Genomic DNA, 23,270 nt, shown 5'->3' with positions numbered 1-23,270 from the left:
ATGGATCCGGCCAAGTAAGACCTGCCTGCTGTGCAACCACCTCAGTCCTGGGCTCTGAGGCAGACCGACTGGCTCCCACCGTCAAGACACCTGAATGGGCACCTGAATGGTCCCTTTGAGGCATCCCATCAGTTCCCAGGAAGAAGTCTGGCTGCTTCCACCCCATGGCCCTCCCTCCCACTGTGCTGGCCTCAGGAAGGTTCCTTATTTGGGGAAGAAGGCAGCCCACCACCTACCCCACACCTCACCTTTCTCTAACCCAGGCTGCTGTTTCTCTGCCCTTCAGAGTCTGGAAAGCCATTTCTCTTCAGTTATGTCCCTTCTGAAATGGACTTGCTTCCACTCAATTCTAGGTGAGGATGCACCATGGAATGCACTGGGTAAGAGAACCAAAATAAATAGTTTTTTCTGTGAGGTTTTCTGTTTATCTACTGGGATGGGCTGTGTGTAGTTTGCTACAGCCATTGGTGTGAGAGGCTAAAGCTGCCTGTGTGTCCTTGTTTTCATCCGCCCGCTGTCTTTGGGTTTTCCCTAGACACTCCTGAGACATTAACTTCTTTTAATTTTATTCCGGTTATTACACAGAGGCCCTACTGACATGGAGGTAAGGTGTTGGGTTAGCGGAACAGAGCAGGGCATCTATACTCCTGTGATTAGTTCTCATTGAGCCTGTGCCCTGAGCTGTGACCTCCACAAGTGTGTCTCTTTCCCCTCACCCTAATTTGGGTGAGACAGAAAGGATTTCCCTTCCCCCAGGCTGGTTAGGCTGTGGTAAAATAATTTCTCATTTAAAAAAATAAACACAACCCCCCACAATGGAAGAGAATGTTCTGGGTGTATTTCATTAGAGCTATTTTAACCTTTCCTGGCAGGAAGCATGAGGAGTTTTCCTATGATTTTCACTCTGAGAACAGGGTACTGTCCTGGAAGTAAAATGCATGAAAAAGAGCAGGGGCCACCTCTGACTGGCCCCCTGAAGTTGTCACACTCAGACTTCCCCACGCTGAGCCTCCAGCTGGCCTTAGGGAACTGTTAAATCTGCCTCCCCCGAGTTTCTTACAAAAGCTGGTTCTGCCCTGGGAGCTGTGACTCTCCAAGCCTGCCCAGCTGCCTCTCTGGGTTGGGAGCAGCTTTCCCCCTCAGTTTTCTTCGGGATCTAAGAAGAGCAGTGGGTTTTCAGCTCCCTCAGCTCTGGTGTTGTTTTCAGGACAGAAGGAGCAATTTCTGAGCTCCTCACAAGCTGGACCAGAGGCTGGAATTCTCCCCTCCTCTGCCTCCGTGCAGACAATCAGTGGCTGTGGTTCTAGCCGAGTTTCTGAAGATGTGGATTTTAACATATATATCCCAGCCCCCACAGGATCACACAGTCCCATAAGTCCCTACAAATTCCACTGGTAACTACGGAGCTGATGAGGACACGGGTTTCGGGGCTGCAGAGGCCTGACTGCATGACTTTCTCCGTGGCCTATTAACGTGGTTGCTCTGGGCCTTGTCTGAAGTGGCTTGCTTACCGCACCTGGTACATGGGAAATATAAAATAAGTACTAGAACTTCCACTTTTTCTCCCTCTTGGGCCTTCCAACTTAAAAATTAATACGTGAACTCAGACGGCCTAGTCACCACAATGAGGTCAGACAAGCCCGGCTCTCCTGAGTGATGGGCACTGACTTGCGCATTAACTCGGAACCGTAGGGGAACCGCCTTCCTCTAACTGGGCCTCTCCCCACACCAGGCACGCCCTCAGCTGAGAAGGGGCCAACTCCCCCATTGAGGTGTGTGCTGGTGGCTTCAGTGTGACCTGGCCCTGCCGGGACATGAACCTGCAGTGAGGTGGAGTGTCAGGAGGAGGGGGGGTCCCTGCTGGGACAGCAGGGGGCCCGGTAGCACCCTGCGCAGCCTGGTGCCTGGGGCTCCCCAACATCTCCTACGGACCCCGGGTCGGCTCTGATCTGGGCCACTCCATGCACCCTCTCAGTATCTTTTCATTAAGTCCCTATTTGGCTTTTATCAGCCAGAGGTGGCTTCTGTTGCTTGTTCAGTGAAACAGTGCATCAGGAAACCAGACTATTTCTAAGATCAGTAAAATACGAACTTTGGTCAGCTCGCCGGGCAGACCGTGCAGCACAAATTCCCGCACAGGGCTGTGCAAATGCCTTAAGTGAAGGGTCCTCATCATCTGTCTTCAGAGATACAGAAGATCGTGGTTCAGGTAAAATCTCAGGGAGGGATTGAGGAATCCAAAGCTGGTTGGTTTCAAAGACTAACCGGTCGGACCAGACCCCTGAGCTGTGGTCAGAAGCCTGGCTCAATGTCACGCAGACTCAGCACCCTAATGTCCAGTGGGGCCGGTGCTGTTTCCTTTACAGGCTCTCGTTGGGGAGTCACTGTAGCCCCTTACACTCAGCAGGGAATCCAGCCCTCTTAGCCCCCACCCTGAGTGTTCCATGACACAAATCTCGGGAGTGTTTAATTTTCATCTTTGTTTAGGAGGATGAATGTGGGGCAAGAGGAGAGATAAATTCACACTTAGTGACACCAAGTCACAGCCAGTACCTCCTCCTCGGAGAGCTATGTGCTCCCACAGTGGTGGCTGGGGGGCTGGGCAGAGCCCCTCCTCTGGTCACAGAGGGACTCACTCCTCTGACTGCAACTGATGGGTTGGACAACCAATCCAGAGGGGACAGAGCATCTTTCCCGGGAATTTGGAACTGACACACAGAAATTAATTTCACTCATCTGGGGATTGGGAGGAGGGTGGGAATCAAATGAAACCAGAGCAGTAGAGAAAGTTACAAGTGAATGAGAGAGACAGAGAGACTGAACTTGTGAGAGTAAATAGTGTGAAGGAAGGATTACAATCAGGGCACAGAGGAATTCCAGCTCCTGGCAGTCTAGTGTGTCCCAGCCCATCAACAAACCTGCGGGATGGTTAACATCATTCCAGTTTTGCAGATTAGGAAACAGGCTGAAAGAGACGGGGGTTGGCTTTGGGTGCACAGTTAATTTAATTGCCACTGGACCCCTCACTTCCCACTGCCTGAAGGCACCATGATCCTCACAGGGACCCTGCAGTGCTGACAGCCTAGCACCCTGATCAAAGGGACCCTGCGGGAGTGGGAACCTCTCTGAGTTTGGAGAGTTCCCTGCACCGAGATTCCATGCATCAGCCGGCTCCCGCTCACCCCAGGTTAACGTCTCCCCAGCTGTGTAGTCCCCCGACCCGCTTCCCTCCCTGCCAGGCACCCCCGTTCTTACCACCGAGTGTACTGCAGGAATTCAGGCACAGGGATGCCCAAAGCAACACGAGCCCACCGGCTGTACAAACAGCAGACTCTCAGCCCCACCTGCGCTCCATGGGGATAGTAGGTGTCCTCACCTTTCATGTACCTAAGGCAATCTGTTTCTTCAGCTGGAGGCTATAGAGAATAATAAAAGGTCCAAAACATTGTTCAGTGAGGAATTCCTCCAAGGACCTGACTTCAGAGTCTACAAACAGTTGTGCTGGCCGCTCTTACCCCCGGACTTTGGGTGAGGTGGATTATTGATCAGCACAATCGCCGGGGGCCCAGCTCCTGGGCTTGGCTGCCCAGAGGGGGCTGGGGGAATGGGTAAGGCCAGGGCACTCAGGAAGAGCACAGAGGACCTGACATCTCGCCTCCGCAGTTGTAAACCCTTCCCCAAATCTCAAGGCATCGGACAGAGTGCAGCCACCACAATAATGAGATGTTCCAATCACTTCACTCACTCCTGTTGGTTCACTTACTTGCTGAGCATCCACTGGGTCACAGGACATGACACACAGGATGGCCGATGGGACAGGCTTGGTACTTCCCCCTGGATCCTGTTCAATCTGTTGGAAGAATGATCACTTATAAACGGTTTCTCAAAAGGATACATAGACAGGAGACAAACTGCAGAGTGAATCAAATTTTAAAATATAAATGAAGATCCCCCAGTCTCCCCGCCTAAGGTTAACAGCATAAAGAAAATAGATCTTGCCTTTGATCACCAAGGAAGTGGTCACACCCTCTCAGGAGGAAAGGAGAGTTAATCTTTGAGCAGGACACAGAAGTGCTCCATCGAATTGGACCAGGACCTCTGCTTTCATTCAGCAAATCTGTATAAGCTCCTACTACTTATGGGAATCTAGTAATTATACCCGTTCCCAAGGCTCTTGGTCTTTGTTAGTCAACAAAATTGACACGACTCACCATCACTGGGGGCTCAGAGTTTTAGCAGAGAAAACAGGCAACATGATGGGGGTAGCAAGAGCTTGGGGAAAAATAAGAGTGATATGAGCAAACTCAGGTGATGGTGGTGGGGTGGGAGGCATGCAGGAGGGAATAAGGCAATCCTGGCAGATCTCACAGAGTAATGAACTTGAAGAAGAATAGATCCGGAGGAAGAAGGAAGAGCCGGAGACAGAGGCCCCCAGAGTGATGGGGAGAGTATGGGCTGAGAGGCAGAGCAGGCCGGGTCTTGGAAGACTTTGGGACGACTTTGGCTCCTAATGGAATGGTGACCCTTTTAGTGAGTTTTAATGGGATGAGTGATGTCCAATTTATGCTTTTGTTTTGGTTTTTCTTGGGAGGAGGTTAATTTATTTATTTTAGTGAAGGTGCTGTGGTTTGAACCCAGAATCTCATGCATGCTAAACATGCACTGTTTCACTGAGCTACACCCACCCCCTCAATGTATGCTTTTATAGGGTCCCTCTGATTCTGTGTGGATGAGATTGTAGAAAAGCAAAGATGGAAGAAGGAGGCTATTTGGTGTCCAAGAAGGGGTTGAAGGTGGCTCCTAGGAGGGTGGGGATCAGGGAGTAGGTGGTTAAAGAATTCAGAGTAGCCAGAATTTTCTAACAAGCTGGATTTGCTGTCTGTGTGTGTGTAAGAGAAAGAGAGAGAAAGAACATGGTTCCAACATCTGGACCTGGAAAATTAGATGGATGTTTTCTCCATCCACAGGGGATGGGACAAGATGGGCTGAGCAGGTTGAAAGGGGCTGGAATCAGCTCAGTACTTCAATGTCATGATTAAGGAGTCTATTAGATATTGCCACAGAAATGCCTAATAGGTAGAGGAGTCTGGGTTTTTTTTTCTTTCTTTTTAACATTAAAAAATATAATTTAAATGTATTAATTTTATTATGTGAATGGATTTGGAATTTTATTTCATGCCATGGTATATGTTATAATAGCCAAATGGAAAATATATCAGAAAAGGGGAGAAATGAGGGCTTTCACATAAACTGACTGTCCATAACGTAGGTAAAATTTCAATGAAACTGTCTTCAGTGCAAAAACCTCATCCTGGTGTTACATAAAATTAAATGAAAAAGGACTATGTTGATGTATCATTATTCCATGTTACATAGTAGCCCCAAACAAACACACTGTTTAACTATGAGGCTTGTAGAAATACTGTTCACTTTATTGACATAAATACAGAAATGCAGAAAGGTTCTAAGGTAGAATAAGCATCTTAGTGGAAATAATAGAGATCTGAGCATTTCACATGATATGTATGGACTGATTCAAAATTTGGAAAAGTAATTTACACAGTAGAACATATGTATGAATGTGAAAGCAAGATGAAAGAAAGAAAAAGAATATGAGTATCAGGGAGAGAGTTCCAAATGGAAAGGGCGAATCAGGGAGTTTTGGACAAATCGAGAAATTGATGGCATGTCAATTTCCAAGTCTGGTTGCTTCCACCAAAGGTATAGCAGAGAGATAGAGGAGAGACCCAGGACCCAACTCCGGGGCACATTCGCAGTAAATGTTTGGAAAAAAGAGGAGACGTTGGCAAAAAACCAGCCAGAAGATCGAAAGCAGAGCGATAGGCTGGAGGTCAAGTAAAGCAGGAACACGGGGGAGGAGGGATGGAAGAGCTGGGTCAAATGCTGCCAAAGGGCCAAGCATGATGAAGACTAAAAACTGACCACTATATTTAGCAACGTGGGGTCTCTGATGGCCTTGACAGAGAAGTTTCCTTAGAGCGAGGGATCAGGGGAAAAGCCAGAGTGGGTGCAAAAGGGGATGGCTCAAGAAAATATGTAGACAGTGAGTTTAAACTTCTCATTGAAGATTTGCTGCAAAGACATGGGGTGGCAATTGGTGGGGGCGAATTAGGGTCAAGGAGTGCTGTTTGTTTCTTTTAAGAGGATGGACTTTTATATACTGATGGGAGCCAACTAGCAGGAGAACAAAATAGATGAGGTAGTGACAGAGAGGATGCATGTTGGAGAGACAGCCCGGAGATTGGATGGATGGGCCCCCTGGTGACTTTTGGATGATCTGGCTTTCGATGTCACCTGTAATAAGAGGTGGGGCAGCGAGAGTGAGGTCACAGACATCAGAAGGCGAGCGGATGTGCTGGGAGTTGCTGGTGAATGTTCTCTTCTGTTGGCTTCAGTTTGCTTGGTCAAAGTAGAAAAGTAAACTTACCAGCTGAGGAAAGAGGAGGAAGAGTTACTGGAGTCATGAGCAGAAGATACGAAAGAGCCTTCAGGGACAATGGGACAGTGAAAAGAGCAGAGGGAGACGGGGGGATTGTGCTCTCAGAAAGTTACATTTTATCTTTGAGGTCCCCAATTGTTGGATGTGTGATTGTCCTTCCGGCGGTCTACGAAATAAAAATTGAGTATGGTTCAGGGAAAATGCTATTTCATTCTAAGAGGCTGCCTGTTTCTCAGGAATGGTCATCTTAAACTGCAAACACTACAAAAATGTTGAAAAGAAGAACTTGTGTACCCAATTACCCACTATTTTCTATAAAATTGGTTGCTATTTAGTTCCCCTATCAATACCACAGAACCGATACTGCCTAGGATGGAGATACATCGATGCTTAAATGGAAATGAAATCTGTATCTTTTTCCTAAACTCCATGGCTTCCTTAACATCCCATTCCCCTTGGAATTTAGGGGTGTCTGGTATAAGAAATGAGAAACAGTTTGAGAAAATCCTGGCTCAGAATTACACAGCACAACCACAGTTAAGTATACAGCCGTAAAAATGTTTAGAAGCAAAACTCCATAACTACTCTTAAAGAATTTTGCAAACCTGGGCCTGCCCAGATGTTTCCAAACTGGAAAGGTACTCCTATCATTTGACCGGTACGGGAACCAGAGGCTGGTCAGCCTTTTCTGTAAAAGCCAGAGAGTAAATATTTTCAGTTTTGCAGATCATTTTGTTGTAACCATGCAGGTCTGCAATAAGAAAGCGAAGAGCACTGGGAGACAGGAAACAAATGGGCATGCCCACAACCTCCCTTCCACTCAGGGCAGCTTCTCTGTGGTGGGGAGATTTGCCACAATGATTTATTTCTTTGTTTCCATTGGTTTCTTTGTTTCCACCTTACTGCTCAAGCTCAGAACTTCAAGTGAGCCTGGTCCTTCAGCATCCATGCAGAGAGAAGGCTGAGTGGGGGTGGGGACCCCACCTGACAGAGGAGAGATGGCTTGTCACCATGACATGAGACAATCACACCTTCCGGGATGAAAGGGAACAAAGATAAAGGAGGGGAACAGCAGTGGGACCCCTGGGTCACCTGCCAGGCTTGCTCTCCCTCCACGGCCACCCTGGGGTCCTGGGTGGTGTTGGAACTGAGCTACAGTGATTAGGCTGAAGGGACTCAGGATAAACGACCCTCCGTCTCCACACCGGGTTCCAAACGCAGCCTCTTTAAATCTACTCTCTGAGTTTCTGGAAATCAGCTGGAAGAAAACATGATCAGGCCAGACTCAGAGCCCAAGCCAAACACGACAGGGGTCACGTGGGGTTGTAACCCCGTGCTCAGTGGTCGGGGTCTCCTTGCAAATCTGCAGAAATCCCTGTTCTGCCTCATTCCTGGGAGAAACCCCATATCTCCTCCTGCTCTGTTCTTCTCTTGAGGCTATTGTTCTGGAGGGATGCAGAGTCCTTGAACCTGGCCATCCAAACGTACATAAGCAGCCTGTTCAATAAAACAAATTATGCACTTTTTCATATTTGCCAGTTTTTTGATTCCAGAAAGGCCGCGGGACTCTTTCACACTGTCTCCTGTGCCCCCACCACTTGGTGGCCCTCTCCTCATGGAAACACGATTTCCCACAACTGCACCCTGCCTCCCAGCTTGTCAGAGGGGAGTGACCCACAAAGAAACAGGTGTTTGTGAGGATCCTGTCCCCCAGCAGAAAGCCTACATCTGGAGCCACGGACAGGGATCTGGCCTCCTGAGCAGCTCAGCTCTAGTTGAAAGCCTAAACTGGCGACCCCAAACATTGCTGAATGACTTTCTGAGTCACCTGGGCTGGAGGGGCCTGATTTTTCTTTCCAGGAATGGATGTAGCGCAGCCTCCATTTTCAGGGCTGACATTCATGATGGATCTATTTCCCCCAACTGCACCCCAGGAAGGAGAGGCCCTTCCATCCCACTGGTTAGAAACCCATCCCAGGGGAGTTCCGAAGCACCACATCGCTGTCAGGTCCAGCATCCCTGCAGATTGGCCCCTGTCCCTGAATGAGCCCCTTGCCTGGGCCTTCCCTGCCTCGACATGACCACACCCCAGGTGGTGCTGGGGAAGGCAGGGAGTGCAGTGAGGGGTGGGGGGAGCAGAGGCCCTTGCTCTGGAGTGAGGGTTCTTGGGGAGACCACAGAGCAAGGCACACACCACCCCCACCCTATACCCCAAACTCTTAGCCCTGCCGACACAGGGGCCGCTCTGCCTCCTCTCACCATGGCTCTCCTGTCAGACTGCACCGAACCCGGCATCTGGCACCCCAGCCCTACCTCCCCTCTTATGACAGATCCCGTCTTCTTGGAAACTGCCTAGCAGCACGTATTCAAGGCCGGCAGCGGGCCTGGCGGATCTGCACTTCAGGTGCCCTACCTGGCCAGCCTTGCGTGCCTGGGCTCAGTCCTCTATCTTGCCCACTGGCAGACTGGGTCCACGTCCGGTGCAAGCGGAGGCCACGGATCCCAGGCTGATCCCCACACAGGGACTGGTGAGGGTGTCCCCGTCCCGCTGCCCTGCTGCCCCGCTGCCCCGCCCACAGGTGGAAGCACCGCCCCAGCCTCCGCCCGGCGCAACCTGCAGGTCAGGACTTCCGCGCGGCCCCGCCCGCCCCGGCCCTGACCGGCTGCCCCATAAGCCTCCCCCACCTCCCTCCTGGCCGCGCCCTGGCTCCCATTGGCTCCGCAAGTTCTGCCCTCGCACATCTAGACTCGGGAAGACACACGACGCAAGAGCTAGAGGATGGCCCCGCGGCGTTGCCATGGTTACAGGCGCCGCGCTCCGCGCTGGCTGGCCTCAGCTTCTGGGGCGTGCAGCGGGCTCCGGAAGTGTGCAGCTGCCCGGGACCATGGCGGTGTTTGCTGCTGGGGATGGCGGCTTGCTCGGCCGGGCGACTAGTTCTGGCCTGGTCAGTAGGCGGCCGACATCTTGTATGGGGCGGCGTCTCACAGATGGTAAACGTACATCCGCGCAGTCGGCGGGGCCGGTGGACATGAACCAGGGTGGGATCGGTGTTGGGGTGGTGGCCGGGGAGGGCTGTGGTGCCGGGGAGCGTGTTGGGGCGGGGCGGGGCATGGCTTGGGCACAGCCTCAAGCTTTCCTCACTCTCAGGCCCTGGGGCTGGGGCCGCGAGTCTGGGTCGCCCTTGGTGGCCGCGGCCTCCCAGAACCCACCGGGACGGGCAGGCGGAGAACCCCTCTTAGATGAAGCGGGTCCTTACCCGGGTTTTGAAGAGCCCCAGAGTCAGATGTTGGAATGAGGTGGTTTATCAGCCTTGTTTATCTGCAGGGAAATATCAGTTCCATCCAGATATTGGTTCCTTCAGTCAACCTCAGGAATAAGACACAAGGGTCAGTGCCGATAAGCAGTTATCTAGGGCTTGACTCAAAATAAACTATGCGGGGTGTAGGGATGGTAGATGGGACCCTCCCTCTTGAAGTTAGCAGTCTTCTGGGATTAGAGGCCCCAGTTGAGGATTACATCCTCATCTGCAGTAATGGAGCTTGTGAGAAACACACAGAGAAGGGAGGGGTGTGGTGGCGGTAACTCATTACAGAATCCAGGACCCTTGCCTGGCTCTTGTGTAGAAGAGTCTCGCCTTGGATAGGGCAGCAGTTATCAAAGTGTATCCAAGGCCCCTGAGGTGCAAGACCATTTTCATAGAAACGCCGGGATGTCACCTGCCTTTTGCACACTCTTGCTCTCCTGAGTTCCTGTGGGGTTTTCCAGGGAAAACCTGGCCTGTGATATCACAAAATAGGGAATGCAGAGGCAGATAGGAGAATTCAGCTCTCACCAGTCCAAAAGAGATTTGCAGAAATTAAAATCACTGCTATTCTTCTCACTAATGATTTTTCTTTTGAAAAATAGAATTATATTTTGTTTAAGAGTATTAATGGTAACATACAGTAGATTGTTAATATTTTTAAGTGAATTCATACACTTTTTCTAACTTCTTATTTAACTTCTAACACATGAAATATTGATAGATTTAACTCACATAAATAGCAGCCTTTTGGAGTTCTTAGTAATTGTTAAGAGTGTATAGGGTTCTGTAGAACAAGAAGTTTGAGAGCCCCTGGAGAACGGGTGCTCAGGTGCTAGTCAGGTGCTTAGTGGTGTTAGACGGATGCCAAGATGTCTTCCATAACTGCTCCCGGACTTGAAGTAATTGGCCACATGGAGATGGGTGGGCAGTGCCTCCACTTTACAAACCAGAAGCTGCTGAATGTGTCTGGATTGTAGGCCATGGGCTGTGCAGGGATTCCCGTTGTATCTGTTCTATCTAAGCCGGGATTCCTGTGCAGAGGCCTGGCCCTGATGACCCGCTCTCCTTTGCTCCCTGCCAGGTACCTTCTGTGTGACGTCAACCCTCCAGAGGGCTTCAGCCTCCGTAGGAACATCTGCATCCACATTGCCTTCCTCCTGAAGACCCTGCTGAAGATGGAGGAGCCGGTACTGGTGCTATTCCCTTGGGGCCACCTCTACCACTGGCAGAGCCCCGATCCCTGGTCCGAGTCCTTTGACCTCCCAAGTCTCAACAGAAACATCCCTGACATTGAGTACGAGCAGTTCATTGCAGGTGAGGTGGTAATTTAACTGGGGTCAGGTGGTCGTTTTTCTGTTTCCGTTCTGAACAACGGGCCATCTTACTTTGGGTTTGTCGGTCGGCTTAGTGGCCCTGCTCATGTTTCCCACACTGCAGGTGAATTTGGTTTTTCCATAGTTTTTTCGGGAAATCAATTTGAAGTGTATGAGCTCTATGTCCGCTCACCTCTGAAATCCCTGGCCTCCTGGTGAGATGGAGCGGTGACAAGGAGGCCACTGCCACAGAGGCCTTGTCCCAGAAGGACTCACTCCCTCTGCTGTTTTGTTAGTTTCAGGTATACAGCATAGTGATTCAGTTGTAAATATACATAGTCTATTCTTTTTCAGGTTCTTTTCCATTATAGGTTGGAACATACTGAATACTGTTCCCTGTGTTCTACAGTGAATCCTTGTCATTTGTCTGTTTTACATATAGTAATTTATATCTGTTAATCCCAAACTCCTAAGTTTGTTTTATAAGTCTGTGAGTCTGTTTTTGTTTTATAAATAAGTTCATTTGTATCATTTTTTTTAAAATTCCACATATAAATGATATCATATTATACTTGTCTTTGTCTGACTTATTTCACTTAGTGAGATAATCTCCAGTTCCATCCAAGTTGCTGTAAATGGCTTTATTTCCTTCTTTGTTATGACTGAGTAATATTCTGTTATATCTAAATACCACATCTTTACCCAGTCATCTGTCAGTGGACGTTTAGTTTGCTTCTATGTCTTGGCCATTTTAAAGAGTGCTCCTGTGAATATTGGGGTGCAGGTATCTTTTGGAATGAAGGTTCCCTCTGGATATATGCCCAGGAGCAGGATTGCTGGACTAGGTAATAAGTCTTTTTTTTTTTTTTTTTTTGTCTTTTGAGGAATCTCCATACTGTTTTACACAGTGGCTGCTCCAAACTACATTCCCACCAACAATGTAGGAGGGTTTCCATTTCTCCACAGCCTCTCCGGCATTTATGGTTTGTGGACTTTTGAATGATGGCCATTCTGACTGGTGTGAGATGATAACATTGTAGTTTTGAGCTGCAATTCTCTGATAATTGAGCGATACTGAGCATTTTTTTATATGCCTATTGGCCATTTGTGTGTCTTCAATGGAGAATTGCTTGTTTAGTTGTTCTGCACATTTTTGGATTTGGTTGTTTATTTTTTCTTATTAAGTTGTATGAACAATTTATATAGTCTAGAAATTAAGCCATTGTCAGTCTCATCTTTTGCAAATATTTTCTCCCATTCCATAGGTTGTCTTTTAGTTTTACTTATGGTTTCTATTGCTGTGCAAAAGTTTATAAGTTTAATTAGGTCTCATTTATTTATTTTGGCTTTTATTTCTGTTGCTTGGGTTGCTTAGATTGCCCTACGAAATCATTGCTGAGATGTATGTCAAATAATGTTTTGCCTATGTTTTCTTGAGAGAAGTTTTTAGTGTCTTGTCTAATATTTAAGTCTTTAAGCCATTTTGAGTTTGTTTCTTTTTGGTTTTTTTGTGACTGTATTGTATGCTTTTGATTTGTGGTTCCCTTATTCTTCAAATATATCAACCCATTACTATATCTATTTTCTTTAGACTGATAATCGTTTAGGCTCCAACACATCCTAAGAATAATGAAGAAAAGAAAAGAAAGAAAAAAATCTATATTTTCTTGTTCCCCTCTCCCATTCCCACCTTTTTTTATTTTGATGTCCTTTTTCATTTTTACATCTTTATGTTTATTCCCTTGTAACTCTTTATTGCATTTCCAACTATGGTTTTCCTGTTTCTACAGCACCGTGCTTCCTTTCTGTTTAGAATAGAACATTGTAATGTCTCTGTTAGGTTCAATATTGCTGAGTTATCTCCCCTTTCCACCCCAGGCCTCTGAATACTCGGTCCAGGAAAGCTAAGTCCATTCTAGCCTTCATCGGTTCTGGGAAAGCAATTTTCAGAGTGGGAAAATACATTGAAAAATAATATTCTTTGAGTTGCTTTCTACCCTAGTCCAGAGATGAGAAACATCTGAAGGTGGAGGAAAAAAGTTGGAGGTGGGGAACAAAGTCTTTTCTCCTTTTGCTACTGAAGAAATGATTGCTTTTGTAATTAGTGATGGTGCCCTTTAAATTGGTGAGATCGAGATTCCACAGCTTCAGCGCCTGTGAATAACCAGCTGGGAGAAAGCTCTCTAGGGTCCCTGCAGTGGGAAAGGCAGCCCCTCTGAGCACCTGTTGTTCTGTATACTTCCTGCCTCCACACGTGTTCACTAGGCACTGTGCAGGACAATGCAGTTACCCAACGTGGAAGACGGGGAGACCCCTGCTGTTTGGCGAGCCACAGGAACCCACACTTGAAGGACAAATTGTAGAGTAGTGGGGCGGTCATATGAACAGAGGATGGTTGAGACCCAGGATAGTGTCCTGGATTCCAGCAGGCGAGGCTGGTGGGGCAGATGGGGCCCTGGGGCATGGGCAGTCCTTGAGGGATCTGAAGCAAAGATAGGAACCAAGAGACTGGATTCGTGTGGGGGTACGGCACCCCCGAGGCTGCGGGGCAGCTCAGCGAGCCCAGGGGGAGCGGGCACTTCCCCAAAGCTGGGTTGACAGGTCACAACCAACTCACTGGGGACCGAGAGGCACTGAGACATTTTAACCTTTTGTCCCTCTTCCTGGAAAAAAACTGCTGCCTGTTAAATAGCCTGTGTCATTAGTGAGAATTAAAGACATGAAGCAAGAGTGCCTCAAAAGTCATCCATTGTGTAGGTGTTAATAAGTGTCAAATGCAAACTTGAATAGATGAAATGAAGCATTCATCAGAGGATTTTAAAATCCTTTAAAATAAAAATTCTTGCTGCCTTTGTTCTTCATTTCAGGGTTCAATTGGTGATAATAATAGTAACCAAAGCAATAGCAAACCCTTACAGAACTCTGTCCTGCTGTTCCATGAACGCTGTGTTCATGACAACCCAATGAGTTCGCACCACTATGAGTTCCACTTTAAAGGTAAGGACATTCATTAATCACACGGCTAATAAATGGCAGAGCTGGGAATTGAACCCAAGATGTCTGGCCCCAGAGCCCCCTCTCAGCCCCTTCACTGCAGCACATCACTTGGCATGCCCGACACAGGCCAGCATTTAAGAGCAGCGTGACCTTGGCCAAGGCTGCTTCACCGCTTGGTCTCTGATTCCTCATCTGTAGAATGGGGGTGTGGGCAGTGAACTCTGTGAGCTCAGTGGTCACTTCCTCCAGCTCTGCAATTCTACTGCTTTGAGTTAGTATAGTAAGTATCCGAGCCCCTACATGGCCCACACATGGGCTGGCGCTTTGCTAGACTCTGGGTTATGGAGAAAAGTAAGATCAGCCTGCTTCTCCGAGGAGCCTGTGTCCCTCCACGGGAAGCAGCTTCGAGGCCCAGGCTCCCTCGCTGGCAGTAGGGGGCTGGGCAGGAAAGTCTGATAAGAAAAGATGGAGGCAGTGCCCCTCCGGGAACAGTGGTGGCCACACAGCCCTCAGGAGCGGGAGCGTCTGTCCAGGCTGCTGAGAGGGGGATCCTCATGAGGCCAGTAGTCCCCCCAACCTAAGCCCTCAGGACAAAGATCCAGCCATCCCTTCATTGTCACCATAGAGCCAGCCCATCCTCATCACTGTGCCTCTGTGCTCCTTTGTCCTGGGGCCTCTCTTCCCCCTACACCCAGAAGACTCTTCTCCCTCTCTTCTCTGAGTGTCCCCTCACTTCCCCCGTGGTCCCTGCTTCCTGGGTAACCATCTCTGGAGTTGACACTTTGCCCCCTCACAACCCCAGTTTGACCAGGAGCCTGGGTTTGCCTCCTTGTGCTCACTTTCCACCTTCAGATGATTGCTCCTCCCCTCGTGGGAGCACATGGAAAACCCAGATCCTTTCCTAGCAGTGCCTGCCACCCTGGCCTCCCTGCTCATCTGCCTCAGTCAGGAGCACCTGGACCACCAGCTCTGTATTGCCTCGCCTCCTACCATCAAGACGTCAAAGTTCATTCTCCCTCCTCCACCCAGTGTGGTCATTTTAGGGTCTCCTTCTCCGTCAGCCTGAGCCAGCCACCCCCCATTCACCCTACCCCCGGGCTCATACCCGGGCGTGTCTCCACCCAAGTTCCTTGCACTCTCCTTTAAGTGCCCACCTCTAGCAGTCAAGCTGCTTCTCCTCCAGCCTCCCTGGCACTCCTTCACCCTCACTGGGGCATCATGCACTGACTCTGCTTTCCTGCCTGTCCTCGTTCCTCTTACTTCCACTTCCCCACCTTCCAGCTCTGCATCCACAGTCAGCGCTCTCTTTATGAGAGACAAAACCCCCTTGAGCCTTGACTTTTTCAGTTCCTCACCAGGCCGACTTCCATCTCGGTTCACCCAGCTCTACTTGTTCTGAGCCTGCAGGCAGCAGGCTCTCCCAGCACAGGTTTCTAAGACTACAAATCAATTCCCACCATGTTGCCGCTGCCAGGCAATCTTCCAGGATTTCTCTAGTGAGCACATTTCCCCACTTATCACTCAGTGGTGTTAACGTTCTCTGCTCTCTGCACACCTTGAAGCTTCCCTCTGTCTCTTCCCTGACTCCCAGCAGATGGCCTTGCCTCCTGCTTCAGAGAGAATGACATGTTACTGGAAAGGATCTCGCTCACCTGCAGCAAACCTGCTCACCTCAAATTTTATCTGTCTCTCTCCCACCTGGACTCTAACTGTAGTTGTTCTTAATTTAGTGAGTTTAGTTGTCATATATATACACAGTTAAAATCATAGCACACTATAGGCCACCTTCTAGGGCTTACTTTTTCAATTTAACATAGAGTGTATGATTCATCCATTTCATTGCATGTACCTGCAGTTCATTTGTTTTAACTGATCTTAAATATTGTGTGTGTGAAAATAACACAAGAGAAGGGTAAGCCAGGATTCAGGATGATGGTTATTTCCTATGAGAAGAGGCCAAGGACAGATAGGGAAAGAGGACACAGTATGACTCTGTCAATATTCCTGTTATGATGCTGGGTGATATGTTCATAACTGTGTCTTCTAATATTAATTTTAATACATAAATACCTCCGACAGGCACCTATGATGAGAATGTGTCATGAACCAAGACATACAATGGGTAAAATTACATCATAATTGTTATGTAATCTTGTTATATTATATATTAATCATAATCTTACATTATTTGTTATGGGTTATATATTACATAGATGCATGAATTATATGTTATGTATATAAACACCTACATATATATTATATACTATCTGCTAATAAATAAACAGAACATAATATGCTAGTATATCTTCTATTATGTATTATTTAATAAATAATATCATTCTATATCTTGTTATATGACATGGCACATAATCTTTAATAAAATAAGAAATCTATCAATATATATTGGTAATTAATAAAATTTAAATTAAAAGCCCTCAGCTTTTAACACCGACACCGCACCAGCTGTCACTGTCTTTTCTCTTCCCTTTCATGGTCGAGGTACTCAAAGTGCTATCCGTTCCCCCTTTCATCTCCTTATCCTGAACCTTCATCCTCCTCCCTTCCCATGCTGGCTTCTGCCGCGTGGTCCCTCTAGTCACCAGCGGCCTCTGGGGCACTGATTTGCGGGCACTGTCTCAGGCCCCAGCTCACCTGCCTGTCCGCCGCCTCTGCCACCGCTGGTGGGGGTGGGGTTGGGGGCAGAGTGCACCTCTTGTCCTGGAAGAGAACACAGCACAGACTCAGTGACCAGCATCAGGTGTGGCCAGGACCTGCAGGACTGGGTGGAGAGCCAGACTGTCTGCATCCAGACCGGGGGCACTTGGAGTGTGAAGAAGCCCCGTCCTCACTGCCCCTGAAGTGAGGAAAACACCCTCAGGTGAGTTAAAGTGCTTATGACCTAGGTCTGTTGGCTGGAAAGGAGAAACGGGCCCCTAAGGGGAGGGTAGTTGATGTTCCAGGCCCCATCAAAGCCCTAAGGGCTGGCAGGGAACCAGGCTGGACGCTCCACTGGACCCAGTGCCCCCTCGGGGGTGGGGCTTTCGGGAACAAGCAGAAAGCCCTCGGTCTCTGGGTGGAACCGGGCAGTGTGGGAGCATCCCTGCAGTGAGTCAAGTGAAGTCAGGGCCTGTGGGATCCGTTTGTATGGCCACATCGAGCCTCAGTAGAAGCCACAGCAGGAATGGATTCCTGTCTCTCCAGCTGTCATCCTCGTGTCTGAGTGCCAGGCTTCAGACCCGATCCCCTGGGGCGCTAGGACAGTTACAGAGAGAGGCGGTACGGGGAGGCCTCAAGAGGGCGGTACTGGCCTTCCTGCCGACAAGATTACACAAAGATCAAACAATCCATCGATGGGAAGAAAAGAAGAACCATGGTCACATCTGGACACGAAGCTTAGACGTGGTGCATGGCTGTCATTTATCGACAATCCAGCGAGGTTCTGGCCAGAGTTAGAGGCCAGGGCAGCAAGCCGGGAGTGACACTGAGGAGCATCATTGTGCAGAGGCTGGACTGGTGGTCTGCAGGCTCCTCCCAGGAGAAGCCTCAGTGTTTGGGAGGTGGCTAACATGTCTCCTTCGTGTCACCAGCAAGTGATGCCACCTGCAGAAAATCAGCTGTGATCCTGAGATGGGTCAGCCCTGGGTGATGTGATAAAGCCTCCTACAAGAGGGGGCGCCAGATGGACAGTGAACCAACCAACAGGCTGATGAGATTCCCACCTGTGTTTATCGTGCTTTCGTAGCCAAGAATGAGGAGAGAGTTGAATGGCTCACCATGAATATTTTAACAACTTGAGAGGGTTCCATGTCTCACTGCATTTAAGTGTCACCTGGAGGAATTCAGGCAGTGTTTAGACCTAGTGGAGAAAAACGGCCTCTCGGTTCCTCGTCAACCTGGCAAGCCCACCAGCCCTCTATGGCCAGACATTGGCAAGTGCATTCCCTTGTTAGAACAAAACCCTTCCCACGCACGCCTGTGGTAAGCTTTTGTTTTTTTTTAATTAATGGGAATGATGATACATTACAGCCTCCTCAGAACTTTCCTTAGGGCTTCTCGCCTTAGACCCCTTCAAGGGGACACGCTGCCCTCGGTCCTGCACTGTAGACTGTCCCCCTGGCCCTGATACTTCCTCTGGCCACCCCCTCCATCGGGTGGCGTCAGCAGGACCAAGGGGACATGGTCATTGGCTCCACCCCGTGCTCTAGAAAACCAGGACCCCGAATGCCCTGCCTCAGCAGCCCCTGACCCATTTCTAGTGCCTGCACCGGCTCTCCCCGGATTTCAGATACCCAGGACTCACAGAGAGACTAAAGGGCAGCTGTTTGCATGGAGGTTATAGGCAGAGCCCGGACGTGAAATCTGAGTGTCCCCCTGTGCACATCCAAAGCCCCTTATGGCAAGGGATGGACCCAGCATTGGGAAGAAAAGGGTCAGGCTAGTGATCAGAGTCTGGGAATCAGCTCTCCCCTCACGCTCACTTTCTTTGCAGGACTCCCCTGTGTCTGGGAATTCTAATTTTGAACCTGGCCTTCCTGCTTATAATAAATATATATTTGTAAAGGCAGGACTTTAGAACCTACTGCACTTAAAATGTTTAGATATATAGGATGTGAGCTCCCAGGTATGCTCTGGAACTGCACTTCCAAAGGTCCAGAGCATTTATGTTGGCTCTACTGAGACTGTAAGTGGCAAAGACCGTCTCCAGCGACGAAGGGCTCCTGCTTCACGCTCCGAAGTCAGGATCTTCTGAGCGGATAAAACAATGGACACTGAGACCCTCAATTGTAAATTGATTTAGAATAATGCCAAAGGAGGTTATGACATGTGTGTGCGCACGAACGCACCTGGGGAATTTTGTGGTACATGACTGTGAGTGTGTATGTGGCTGTGCACAGGCGCCCCTGGGGATATATGTGGTTGTGTGCATGCTATGTGTGTGTGTGGTACATGAGTCCATGTACGTGTGTGTGTAGGGATGTATGTGGATCAGAGTCAGTGTGTCTGCACGTGTATTTGTGTGTACGTTCATGCATTAGTTTTAACAGTAGAAGCTGTCCTTTAGAATTCTGAAGTAGTAAAATTTGTATGATGTCTTTCGCTGTATAATTCAAAATTTAAAAAATCTTCAGTCATCAGAAATTTATTCCGCCCCGATTCTGATTTTTTTTTTTACCATATTGATATGTCTTCATTTTACTGATGAGGAAACTTAGCTTAGAGATGTTAACTGACTCAACCAAGGGCATGGAACTCGCGCGCCAAGGGCCAGGACGCAGTCCAAGCCATGCTGCTCCAGAGGCCTGGAGCCCTGCTCACGATCACGCGTGGCCTCATGGCGGGGGAACAGATTTTGATGGGCTGTGGCCAGCGTGCAGGCTGCCCAATCCGGGGACTCGGGAAGCCGGGCAGAGTACCAGACAGCAGACAAGAGTGAAGCCCTGCTCAGAAATCAGATAGGTTCCTAGGTCTTGGATGAGTAAGGAGGCTTACTGCTCATCCTTGATCCCTTTGCTGGTGGCCAAAAGGGACCAAGACCCAAGAGAGCACTTCTGGGAGCTGTCTGCCAAAATCTGGAAAAGGACTGCTCAGGACTGGCTCTGCAGTAGGAGCAGAGGAAGGAAATGACGCCTCTTGGTGGACATTATTGGTGATGGCAGTAGGAGGCCTAGCAGCCTTGTTATGGGGGTGGCAGGACAGGGTCCTAGTGGATGATCGTTTCACCTCTCTTAAAAATCATTGCTTCATATATTGTATCCATTTTGTGGTTTAATTTAGGATGGTAAATACTCCATATTAGCTGGATTGATAATTTTTTTTATTGTTAATTTTCTCTTCAATGATTTGGAAGCTATATTGCCTTTCAATGAAAATTCTCTCTAAATTTTTATAAATCATTTCTAAGTTCATAACTTTCTATGTAATTGGACCAGTATTCCTATAACACTATCAAAAATGAAATAATCTATTAGATCCTGTTCCACAATAATGATAAATTTAGCATATTTTACCTCTCTGCTGTTCCAGATTGTGTGTGTGTGCATTTGTGTGTGTGTGTGTGTGTGTGTAAGTGTCCTCCAGTTACTACTATTTGACAGTTGCTTTCAGTTTGTTATATTAACAATGAAAATATAGGTATAAACTTCTTGGATTTCATTGCTCACTATCACTATTTAATACCATGTCTTTCCCACTTTTGAGTTATTTACTTATCGGGATTTTCAAATCAACTGGACACATGATTGGCTAAGTTTTTCCGAGCGGTGGACTTGGAAAACATTCATGTCTATATGCAGCTTTATGTTCTCCTCCTCAACAACTCTCAGCGTGTTGTTGATGGCCCAAGCCTTGTTTTAAATTATGGCATTGTTTATCATCACCAAAAAACAAAAACAGTTTTCTTGATTTAAAGTGCTGTCTTTTTATGACTGGCTAGTCTTGTCTGCTGGATAGAGATTTCCTTAACCTTCCTCCTTCTTTTCGCCATAACTCAGATTCATTGCGATGCATGTTTTTACCATTTCTCAGATGGGCTTCCACTGTGACTTCCGCTTTAAACCATCACCCCACTCTTTTTCTCCATGCTTATTCCTGAAAAAGTGAGCTCTCTATTGGATTAAAGATGTTTCCCATCCGAGATGTGTGGCTCCCTGTCCAAAGGTCCAAATGAAGAGAAAAGGAAAGATTCCTGTTTCTGGTGGTTACATTTTGTCAGCTTAGAGATCTAGTTATCCTTTTTGCTGCGGTGGAATCTGCAATATCTTGGCACAGAGTTTCCTTTTTCTGGCTTACTAGGGGAGCCGCATTAGCTGGGGTCACGGCGCTGTGGCCATTGTCAGGATCCCGGGGCTGAGGCAGCCCCTCTCCCTCCTTGTTATTTTGATCTTGCAAACTGGGTCCCAGCTATGTGAACCCTTCACCTGGCGGCCAGGATCGCCCCCCATGCACCGTGTCCCCAGTTCCTCGTCGTCCCTCACTGCTATCAGCTAGTTCCAGTAAGAGTACGAGATGGCTTCCGCTGCGGTCCTTCCTCCTTCCTCTCCAGGCAGGCCCTCCTTTCCCACTAGTTGGCCCTAAGCCTTCTCTCCTGCGCTACATACGCTGACGGAATTCCTCAGGGTTTCCATCAGGTAGATGGCGCTCTTCTATGTTTGGACCCCTTCAGTGCTTGCAGTGGAAATTTAGGAGGTGGGAAGGAGGAGCTTGGGGGTTCTCCGTATCTAGGGGCTCCCTATCCAGCAGATTCAACTAACTGTGGATTGAAAATACTCGGGAAAAAACACAAAGTTTCAAAAAGCAACACTTGAATTTGCCATACACTGGCAACTACTTACATAGCATTCATGTTGTATTAGATACCAGAAGTAACCTAGAGATAATTTAAAGTACACAGGAGGACACAGCAAAAGAGAAAGTGACAACAAATATACGTGTATATTCATGTATAACTGAAAACTTCTGCTGTATGCTGGAATTTGATACAATGTTTTAAAATGACTATATCTCAATAAAAAAAGTTTGTATATATATTGAAAAAGTACACGGGAGGGTGCACATAAGTTCCATGCAAGTCCTATGCCATTTTATACAAGAGGCGTCAGCATCCATGGATGTTGACGTCGGGGGAGTCCTGGAAACAATGCCACATGATTACCAAGGGATGACTGGAAGTCCAGGCTCCTTATCCCAGCCTGTCATGTCCCCACGTGGTCTGAATCCTACCTGTACCACACTTCCCTTGTCACTCTCCTCCAGACCTGGCAGACTGCCCTCTTATTCTTGAACAGGCCACACTCACTGCGCTTCATGTCTGGCCCCTAGAAATACCAGTTACTTTCTGAGAATGGTCTGCTTTCACAAAATGGGCTGCATTTTCACTAGAGAAGACAGTGTGGAATTTCCTTTAAAAGCTGAAAATAGACTTAACTCATGATCCAGCCTTCCCACTCCCGGGTATATGTCAGAAGAAAACTCTAATTCAAAAAGTCACATGCACCTCACTGCTTAATGCAGCACTATTTATAATAGCCAGGACATGGCAACAACCCAAATGTCCATCGACAGCTGACTGGATAAATATATAGTAGTATATTTATACAAAGGTATACTGCTCAGCCATTAAAAAGAACAAAATAATGCCATTTGCAGCAACATGGATGGACGTAGAGATAGTCATTCTAAGTGAAGTAAGCCAGAAAAAGAGAAAAATGCCATATGATTTCAATTATATGTGGAATCAAAAAAGACACAAATGAACTTAACTACAAAAGAGAAACAGACCCACAGACATAGAGAAACAAACTTACGGTTACCAGGGAGAGAAGGGGATGGGAAGGGATAAATATGGGAATTGGAAAAGTGTCCCTCTTGGGGAGTTACGGAAATGTTAGCTATCTTGATTGTGGTGATGGTTTTCTGGGTGTAGACATCTATCAAATTCATCAAATAGTACATGTGAAATATGTGTAATTTACTATACAGGAATCATACCACAATAAAGGTGCCTGTAAAAAAAAAAAAAAAAAAAAAACAAGAAAACATTGGGGCCATTGTGTCCTACGTTTTTATGTGTCTTTAGTGAGTGGGTCTTCAAGTTTCTGGTCTGCCATATTTTCTGAACCAGAAGTGCCCTCCTTCCCTTTCCTTTGATAAAATGTCAGTGGGTGGCATTTATTCCCGTGGCTTCAACTGCTCTCTGTCCACTGATTAACTGTCAAATCTTTTCCAGCAAGGACATCTCAGTTCAGTCCCAGAAATATACTTATAATTGACAAGTAGACATTCCCACTTGATTAGCCCATAAAAATCTCAAGCTCTGTGTGTTTGAATTTACACTCGCTCAGAAGTAGGTTTACTTCTTCAAACAATGGCATCACTATCCCATCTGTTTTCCGTGCCATACATCTGGGAGTTTTCCTTTACTTTTCCACTCCCTCACCCCCGTCAGTACTACAATTCTATTCCTTAATATCCCCCAACTAAGTCCACGCCCCTCACTCCCCAGTGCATTAATTCCCACCCCTTGCTAGTCTCCCCAGTGCTGTTCTTTAGAGTGAACAATCCACTTTGTTCACTTTTAATGGCTAATCTGTGTCACTCTCCTCTTTAAAACCCCAAAGAATTCCCCGCTGCATAAGTTAGGAAGTCCAAGCTCCCTGATTTAACGTCACACTTTCTCATAACCTAGTTGCTGCTTTT

The 23,270-nt window shown here is 47.7% G+C and overlaps 1 protein-coding gene and 1 long non-coding RNA gene across 2 annotated transcripts in view; one reads left to right on the top strand and one right to left on the bottom strand.

Annotated features, from left to right (window-relative positions):
- The window catches only part of LOC135319025 (anoctamin-6-like), a 267,291-nt gene that overhangs the window by 220,649 nt on the left and 23,372 nt on the right, over window positions 1-23,270 (top strand). The gene's annotated exons all lie outside the window — the stretch shown is intronic.
- Window positions 2,241-7,237, bottom strand: LOC135319024 (uncharacterized). The gene is made up of 5 exons (XR_010377590.1): window positions 7,066-7,237; window positions 6,316-6,451; window positions 3,764-3,850; window positions 3,256-3,416; window positions 2,241-2,965 (listed from the first exon to the last, which is right to left on the bottom strand). It is a non-coding gene; the product is annotated as an uncharacterized LOC135319024 (long non-coding RNA).

This window comes from Camelus dromedarius, chromosome 23 (assembly GCF_036321535.1).
Source record: "Camelus dromedarius isolate mCamDro1 chromosome 23, mCamDro1.pat, whole genome shotgun sequence".
Taxonomy (NCBI): domain Eukaryota; kingdom Metazoa; phylum Chordata; class Mammalia; order Artiodactyla; family Camelidae; genus Camelus; species Camelus dromedarius.
The sequence above is the reverse complement of the archived record's forward strand: the minus strand, read 5'-3'. Positions and strand labels throughout refer to the sequence as shown.